General features: G+C 34.4%; 1 pseudogene; it reads right to left on the reverse strand.

The window, feature by feature from the left end:
- Positions 1-279: 279 nt before the first annotated feature.
- Positions 280-3,426, reverse strand: LOC107944875 (dynamin-related protein 5A-like; annotated as a pseudogene).
- Between the last annotated feature and the right edge of the window lie 6,491 nt (positions 3,427-9,917).

Genomic DNA, 9,917 nt, shown 5'->3' on the forward strand with positions numbered 1-9,917 from the left:
AGTCAAATTATTATATATTTATATATCTTATTCAAAATATGACTAATTTAGAATCAAATCATTATATTCCAATATAAATATCTTAGTCAAAATATGACTAATTTTCCGAAGCATGGGAAGAGGATTTATCTAGTAATTTTAAAATTTATCTCAAAATGCTTAAATTAATAAATTGCAGAAAGAAAAAAGAAAAAAACGAGAGGTATTTGGGTCAGACTCAAGTTATTTCCAAAATGTGTTCGGATGCTTAAATTAATGAATGAAAAATCACATAAGCGATAAAGTGGCAAAACATTTGCATATTATACAGCTTTAAAGAAACTCAGAATACACAACAAATGATGTTTGCATTCTAAAATATGGTAAAAAATATATTGCTTTAACGAAAATTCAACAAAACAGATCCCAATACCATGCCCCATGGATCTAAATTTACCCACTCTTACTTCGACCAAGCGACCGTATCGATTTCAGCTTGTGCACTCCTTTATAATTCCAGTCTCTTCGCAAGAGCGGATCGGCGTTCCATGATTGTTGGATCCTCATTCAGTAATGCCGATAATCGTTTTTGCTACAAAAGAAATTTCTCAGAAATCATTCACTGGTCATCTGTTTCACCAAAATAAGTAACAGACGGTAAGTTGGTTAAGAGAGGACATTTCTCACCTCCAGTTTACCCAATTCCGTGTAGAAAAAGTCAAGCAAGCTTCTTTTAGCTTCACGGACTTGACAATAAACAATGGACTTTGGAATCGAGTGGCGCAAAGTAGCGCAGACCATATTTACGTAAGACAAAACTATACTTCCTGCTCATACATTGTTAGAAACCCATTATCAGAAATAAAATACATTGAATAATAGTATCCTTCGATTAAGTTTCAAACAATTGAGATCCATCCTCAACTTTTGTGTATATGAACCTACCAATTCTCCTCAGGTAGGAGTCATTGTATCGGTCAAATATTGATTGCGTAGCACTGCCACCCTTATCCACATCTTGAGGAAGCTTTCGGAAGAACTCAACTGTAAGGTAACAACATTCCATATCGACCAGTTAAAGTGTTGCTTTTTTGCTCTGATCCCTCATTCTTTCAGGAGACTCGATCGCACATTTCCCACCTCTACTCTGAGTGCAGGATATTGCTTTAACTCCTGAAAACCAAACCATGTTGACTCTTATAAACCTTGAAGAATACTAAACTCAATGTCAAGAGATAGAAAAATAACAGGCAAAATTTCTTTGGTACATGAACAATATAAGCAAAGATGGGAACATACCGGAGTTTCACTCATAGCCTTGTGAACCAGATCCTTCAGAATGGAATGAGACTGAAAAATGTAACAAATGAAATCAATCCAATTTGAAGCATCGGTCTATGACCAACATGATCCCTAGTAAACCGAGACCTTAATAGCAGTTAAAAATTATCAACATTTTTATGTAAGACAACTAAATAGTAAAGGATAGCAAGAATCTTGATACTTGAAAGAAAAAAAATGTTTTTTAAGAATCACAACTGAACTGATGCTGAAAGAAAAAGAAAACTAGATGATCTTGGCATGCCAAATTGAATATGACAGATATAGCATTTTTTCTAAAATTTACTTTCATACCGCATCAACAGCAGCCTCAGCTGGACGTCTGATAGTAACTAAAGTAGATTCAATCAAACGACAGTATCCTTGTTCGGGAGCTATTAAATGTGGTTGATAGCCATCAGCTTCCATCAGCTTCAGTAATGAGCTTCCTAATATTCTCCATTGATAGTTGCCTGTCAAATTGCAACCTTTTCAAAGCAGCAGGAAGTTGGTTGTCGAAAACATTGTAAACCTTATCACCACCAGTACGCCTATGAACAATATTGAAAGTCAAGACAAAATCTCTAACAAAATTAGCAAAATTGAATGATGTTAAAGATAGGTGTATTAAGGAAGGTAAAACAAGACGTGATACATACACCCCATCCAAATGTTCTCTGAAATTTTGATAAAAAAGACAGCAAATCTCCATAATTGTGCACAACTTCCCCTGTATAAGCATCTCAATCATCAGTAATTCCTAAAGAGCTTATAACTAATAATCAACTGCAAGTGGAATAGCCAAAGAATTCCAAAATCCACACACAAGAGCACACTTACACCCGCATCAGCTGCAATAGGCTTTCCAAGGCGACTCAATTCGGTTTCAAGTTCAGCAATTGTTTTATTAATAAGGGACTGAATGCCAGGGATTCTAGACTTGATAACAGTTTCCAAATGCTGAGACATTAACCAGTATGACAAAGTTAATACAACTTAAGAAAAGATAGCATTAAACCCAGTATCATCTTGTCCTTTACAAGAAAGTATAGGATAAAAAGTACAAAAAAAAGGAAAAAAAGAAATAAACGCCCTATAGATTACCTTTGAAAGCATCTTAGCAAGATGCTCAGAACCCATTCTATGAGCAAGATGCCTATATTCAGGCGTAGTAGAAAAATACTCACGCTCTCTACGTCGAGCAGCAATCATATCAACATTCTTGTTAATATTTGCTTGTGAGCGATTCACGACACCAACCCAAGGGAATTTCAGCCGATAAGATTTGCCTTCCAATATCTAAGTCAAAGGAAACATGAATCAGAACATGATAACACCTAAGATGAATTGGAACACTGGAGATTTGCTTGGTTCGGCCAGTTTCTCTATTCGTCTCATCTTGAATCTCCTTCCTGATGGCAAAGGGGAACAGAAGAGGCAAAGGGTAAAACAGGGAGGGTAAAGTGAAGCAGCACCTAAACTGAGCAAAAGGGACGGATTAGAAATCGGTGGATTTCACCGATTAGGGCAGTAATGGATTACACCCGTAATAGCATTACCATGAACCAAACAACGGAATAAAGGACGCTTATGGTGTAATAATATTAATAATTTTATACTCAAAATAATACACACTAAAATTATTAATTTTACTAAAAATAATAACTAACTAACTAACTATAATAATAATACTAGTTTTTTACTAACTAGTTTATTTTAGTAAATAAAAATAATAAGTAACCATAATAATAATACTAGTTTTTTGCTAACAATAATATTACTAAGTTACATCTTAATACATTAATAACATCTTAATACTAACAACAACAACAACAACAACAACAACAACAACAATAATAATAATAATAATAACTAATACTTTTATTTTGAGTTTTATTAATCTTAATAACTAAACTAAAACAAAAAATATTACAAAATATACAAAATATTAACAACAATATAATAAATTATTTTAAAAAAATACATTCTTTTTCTCTTCTTTTCCGCAGCAACTCTTCTTCTTCTTTTTTTTCTTTTGATTTTTCTCCCTTCAGCTGGACAGATCTCGGTTTATAATACGAATAGTGCCGCCAATCAGTATGGCACCATTGGTGCCGCCAATGCCATTGGCGTGACCAAGGTGCCGTCACATCGGTCAGATTTTTTTTGCAGGTTTTTTTTATTTTTTTATATTTTTGGTAAATAAAAAAATTATATATATTTTGGTAAATAAAAAAATTATAACATTTTGGTAATTTTTATTTTTTTATATTATTTTTGTAAAAAACCTAGTGTGGCTTCTTACTTTTTTTGCTCTTTCTTTGTTGGGTTGCCCCCAACGATGAAAAAAATAAACTTCAACATATATCATATTTTTACAAACGAATATTTTTATTTTTAATATTTTTCAATAAAATAATACTATGATGACATTATTTTTACTTGATTTTAATATAAATATTTTTTAATATATTTTTCAAATAATTTTTTTCTTTAATATTGTGAGTGTTTCATGATCTAGTATTATTAATCAACATAGTAAGGGTACGTTTGGTTCACTGTAGTGGAATAGAGTTGTAATTGAATAGAGTTGTAATGGAATAAAACTGTAATTAGTAATTCAATTGTTTGGTTGAATGGAATGGAATGGAATAGAACTGTAATAATATTCTTGTGTTTGGTTAAATGGAATAATGTTGTAATAGCAAATGGAAAAAAACTAAAATGACTAGAATACCCTTAGCAGAATTTTTTTTAGGTAGATTATTGTTATTGTTATTAAATTTTAATAAGATTATTATTAAAAATAATTTAATAAAAATAATAAATAATTTAACCATATTTTAACATAATTATTATTAAATATAATTTAATAAAATTCTTAATATAATTATTATATGAGTTAAAAAATCATAATATATAATACTATAAAAATAATATATAATCTATTTTATTATTTTTAAACTGCAATACATATTTAATGTGCTAAAATATCATTAATGAAACAAATAATTTAATTATTCTACAATAAAAAAAATTAGATGAAAAAACTTAGAGAAAAATACTCTATATTATTTTTCTACTAATTAGTTTACAGTTATAAAGAGAGGAATAACACAATCAAGGAAACAATCCCTAACTTCTTAAGAATCAGTGACTGATAGGGGTGAGCATTCGATTGAATCGAATCGAATCGAAAATTTTCGAGTTAATCGAGTTTTCGAATCTCATTTTATCATCCTAACTTTATTTGAAGTTTTCTCGAATCGAGTCGAGTGAGATAGAATTCGAATCGAATCGAATCGAATATATTTGTTCGAGTTAAATTTTAAAAAATAATTTTGGGTCCTCGTAACTATTGTCACCCATCGTAATAAAATTTTTCCACCTTAATCAAATTTTTTATTAACTTTCATCACCTCAAAATTTATTTATTAATTTTTTATATACTGGTTAGCTTCTTTGCTTACTTAGTTGTTTTAATTATCTTCAGATTCTTGTCACTATGTATTTTGGAATTAAAAAATATATTAAATGTAAAAATATGATTTTTTTAATAAAATTTATTTTAAAAATAAAATGTGAAATTGATACCAATATAAAATTTTGACACGAATACTTTATGGCATAATTAATAATTCAATTTTAATATAAATATTCAATATGACTAAACAATTCAATAATATAAATAATATACAATGTGAAATTTAATTTAATAATATAAATAGTAGATATAAATAAAATTATTACTATTTATGTTTAGTGATTTTTTTGGGTAATTTTGATTTTTTATTTGAGAGTAAAGGGTGAGAAGTAAAAGTTTAGGGGGAAAATAAAAAGTTTTGGGGAATAAAAGTTTGAGGGAATGTAAATAGGGGGAGTAAAATTTTGGAGGGAAAATATTAAAAAAAAAATTGGAGGGGGGAGGGTTTGGGGTAGATAGGAGGTGGGATGGGAAGGGAATAAAAGTTTTAGGGGAAAAGTGGGAGGGAGTAAAAATTTTGGGGGAAAATAAAAGGTTTTGAGGGTTTTTGGGAGTAAAATTTTAAGAAAAATTAAATGGGAGAGTAAAATTTTGGTGGGAAATGGATTTTGGGTAGATTGGGGGATTGGGAGGGGAGAGGAGTAAAAGTTTTTGGGGGGAAAGTGGGAATGAGTAAAAGTTTTGAGGAAAAAAAAAGGTTTAGGAGTTTGGGGTAAAATGTAAAATATTATAGTTTGATATTCGAATTATTCAAGTTATTCGAATTCGAAAACTCAACTCGATTCGAACTCGAAATTCGAAAAAAAAATGAGTTGATTCGAATAACTCGATTAACTCGAATAACTCGATTCGTTTAACTCGAAATTCGAATTTTGTTTCGATTTTTTCGAATCGAATCGAATTTTGCTCACCCCTAGTGACTGAGATTAGTTTCTATTTACAAGGGAACACCTAGTAATAAGGTAAGTTTTCTGTCCTTAATCATAAGGGATTCCAACACTCCCCCTCAAGCTGGAGTGTAGATGTTTATCAAACCCAGCTTGCCAATAAGTTCTTCAAACATGTTTCTGTTCAAACTTTTAGTTAACACGTCTGCAACTTGTTGTCTAGTAGGTAGGTAGGTAATGCACACTTCTCCTGAGTGTATTTTTTCTTTTATAAAGTGGCGATCTATTTCCACATGTTTGGTCCGATCGTGATGCACAAGATTATGTGCTATGCTGATAGCTGTCTGGTTGTCACAGTACATCTTCATAGGTCTGGTGTAAGGCACTTTTAGTTCCCTCATAAGTCTTTGTATCCAAACTCCTTCACATGTACCATGAGATAGTGCTCGATACTCTGCCTCTGCACTGCTGCGTGCTACCACAGACTGTTTTTTGCTTCTCCACGTCACTAGGTTACCCCAAACATAACTACAATAGCCACTTGTAGAGCGTCTATCGTTAACAGAACCTGCCCAGTCTGCATTACTGTAGACTTCCACATTTTGGTTAGCAGTTTTCTTGAAATACAGGCCTTTACCAGGAGTTCCTTTTAGATACCTTAATATTCTATATGCAGCTTCCAGGTGCTTCTCTCTCGGGGCATGCATGTACTGACTGATAACACTCACACTGAAGGCTATGTCTGGACGGGTGTGAGATAGGTAGATGAGTCTTCCTTCTAGTCGTTGATATCTCCCCCTGTCGATTTCTTCTCTATCCTCAGCAGTTCCCAATTTAAGGTTAAATTCCATAAGAGTTTCGGCTGGTTTGCAGCCCATCAAACCAACTTCTGACAGTAGATCAAGAACATATTTCCTTTGGGAGATGGAAATACCTATTTGGGACATTGCTACCTCCACACTAAGAAAGTATTTAAGATTCCTCAAGTCTTTAAGTTTAAACTCTGTACCAATGAATTCTTTCAACCTTACAATTTCGCTTGAGTCGTCTCCTGTTAATATTATATCGTTCACATAAATGATGAGGATGCATCATTTTCCCTTTTTCGAGTGCTTGTAGAACATGGTGTGGTATGCCTGTCCTTCAATGTAATTTCTGCTAGTCATAGCTTTTGCAAATCGGCTGAACCACGCCCGTGGAGATTGTTTCAACCTATACAAGGACTTCTTCAACTTGCACACTTGGCCCTTGCTTTCTTCAAACTTGGGTGGAAAATCTATGTACACCTCTTCATTTAATTCCCCGTTGAAGAAAGTATTTTTTTTACATCCAATTGAGTCAAGTGCCAATCAAGGTTGGCAGCAAGAGATAGGAGGACTCGAATGGTGTTTAGCTTGGCAACCGGTGCAAACGTCTCATTGTAGTCAAGACCATAAGTTTGGGTGAATCCCTTAGCCACAAGTCAAGCCTTGTATCGGTTAATACAGCCATCGGGTTTAAATTTCGTAGTGAAGATCCATTTGCATCCTACTGTTTTTTTCTTAGGTAGATCTGAGACTTCCCATGTTTCATTATTTTTGAGGGATTTCATTTCTTCCATCACAGCTTGTCTCCACTCAGCTGATTCAAGAGCCTCTTCTATATTTTTTAGAGTTTTTATAGAATCTACATTAGTCACAAAAACTTTATAAGACTTAGATAAATTTCTATAAGACACGAACCGAGAAATAGGGTGTTGAGTGCAGCTCCTTGTGCCCTTTCAAACTGCAATTAAAAGATAGATAGATGGTGATAGAGATGAGTCTTCTATTTCAGAATAGTCCTCGGTTGGGGATACAATTGGCACTGCTGTATCAGTTTCAGGAGAACGATTCCGTCAGGAGTAAACCTGTATTTTGGGAACCTATTTTTGCTGTTTTCCTTAATCAGGGGGATGTTGCACTTCGGTGGAGGTATTGTTATTGGGAAAGATTGTGCTAACTTCTTGCTGTACAGGGGGAAAAGTATCTAAATTTGGGATCATGCTAACTTCTTACTGCACAGGGGAAACAGTAACTAAATTTGGGATAGCACATTAGTTGTTAGGCTTGTTTGTGATAGTAGTGGCAGGATCATGAGGTATAATGAGTAGAGTATTAAGGGTCTCATCTTCATTGAAAGTCTCCCCCTGAAGATGAGATGCTGCAAAGTATGATTCATTTTCAAAGAAGGTAACATCTCGAGAGATAAATATTCGGCGCAGAGTTGGTGAGTAACACTTATAGCCTTTTTGTGTAGGGAAATATCCAATGAAGATGCAGGTGTGGGCTCGAGGATCAAGTTTGGATTGATTTGGTTGATGGTTATGGACAAAAGCTTTGCAGCTGAATATTTTAGCTGGAAGATTAGAAATATGAAATAGAGGAAAGGCCTTTAGAAGGGTATTTAGAGGTGTTTAGAAATTGAGAACCTTTGATGGCATTCGGTTTATGAGATAACAGGTAGTGAGGACAGCCCTCTCCACAAGTATTTTGAAACATTCTTGGTGAACATTATGGCTCGACCCACATCAAAGAGATGTCGATTTTTTCTCTCGGAGATCCCGTTTTGTTTAGGAGTGTCAGGACAAGAGCTTTGGTGTATAATGCCTTGGTCAGGAAGGTATGGGCTTAGGACAGAGTTAAAGTATTCTCTCCCATTGTTAGTGTGGAGAGTATGTATGGTAGAGTTGAACTGGGTTCGAACCATTGAATGAAAATTTTGGACAACTTTGGGTGTTTCAGATTTTTCTTTGAGGAGATAGACCCAACAGACCCTAGTGTGATCATCAATGAATGTTATAAACCACCTAGCCCCCGTAATATTTTTCACACGGTTGGCTCCCTATAGGTCACTGTAGATTAATAAAAATGGTTGGGATTGAATATATGGTTTTAATGGGTATGGCACACGGGTATGTTTGGATAATTGGCAAATTTCACACTTCAAGGAATTAATACTTTTATTTCGAAATAACAGCGGAAGATGTTTCTTCAAATACAAAAAATTTGGATGCCTTAACCTACGGTGCCATAACATAATAGTGTCCTCTTTTGAAGTGGATAGAGCCAATCCCCCTTGTGTACTGTCTTTATTCCAAACATATAGTCCATCATCAACTTTAGCAGTGCCAATCATCCTCCCTGATTTCTGTTCCTGTATTACACAACCAATTGCAGAAAATTCAGCAAGAACTTTTTCATCCTTAGTAAGTTTACTGATTGAAAGTAAATTACAAGACAAGTTTGGGACATGTAGGACTTTATCAAGAGAAAAATTCTCTGTTATTTGTACTTCTCCTACTCCAGCCACAGGTGAGTAAGAACCGTCAGCGATGCGGCTTCGGGACTTGTTATGATAATGAGTGTAGGTGTGAAACAACGTGGAGTCACCTGTCATGTGATCAGAGGCACCCGAATCGAGTATCCAAGAGGATTGATTATTAAATTCAAAGGCAATGTTGAGGGCAGTACATTGAGTGGCTAGAGATCTATGAGTAGTGTAAGTACCAAGTATCTTATGGAGAGTCTCAAGTTGGGTTTTGCTTAGGCGAACATCGATAACATCATCCGCAGCAGTGGAGGATAACAGGGCAGTCTTATTATCCTTCTGTTTTTTTTCAAGATAGCCATGGAGTTTGAAGCAGTTTTCCTTTGTATGACCAACATGGTTGCAATGGTTACACCATGGTCTGGTTGATCCAGAATCATTTCCAGTACATAGTTTTTGTGGCTGTGGACCTCTGGAGATGAGGGTAGAGATCTCAGTAGGACGGTTGCCAAGCGATGTCATAGGTTTAGGTTCCTTTGAATCTCCCATCATGACAAGACGACGCTTTTCTTCTCTTCTAATTTCTGCAAATGCTTCACCGATGGTTGGGAAAGGTGATCTGCTCAGAATTCAACCACGGACCTCATCTAACTCACGATTTACTCCTGCTAGAAACTCATAAAGACGTTCATTATTGAGATGGGTCATAAACTTGTTGTGTTCTAAGCCTTCATCCCAATCTACCTCATAGTACATATCCAGTTCCTGCCACAAAATTTTCAGATTGTTGTAGTAGTGAGTTACTTCGAGTATCCCTTATCGAATATCCTTTAACTTAAGCTTGTTCTCAAATACTTGGGAGGCATTTCCATGATCCGAGTAGTTTTCTTTGACTGCATCCCACATGTTTTTTGCAGTTTTGAAAAAGAGATAGGTGCGGCTTATATGGCCTTCCATCG

Source organism: Gossypium hirsutum, chromosome D10 (genome assembly GCF_007990345.1).
Source record: "Gossypium hirsutum isolate 1008001.06 chromosome D10, Gossypium_hirsutum_v2.1, whole genome shotgun sequence".
Classification (NCBI taxonomy): domain Eukaryota; kingdom Viridiplantae; phylum Streptophyta; class Magnoliopsida; order Malvales; family Malvaceae; genus Gossypium; species Gossypium hirsutum.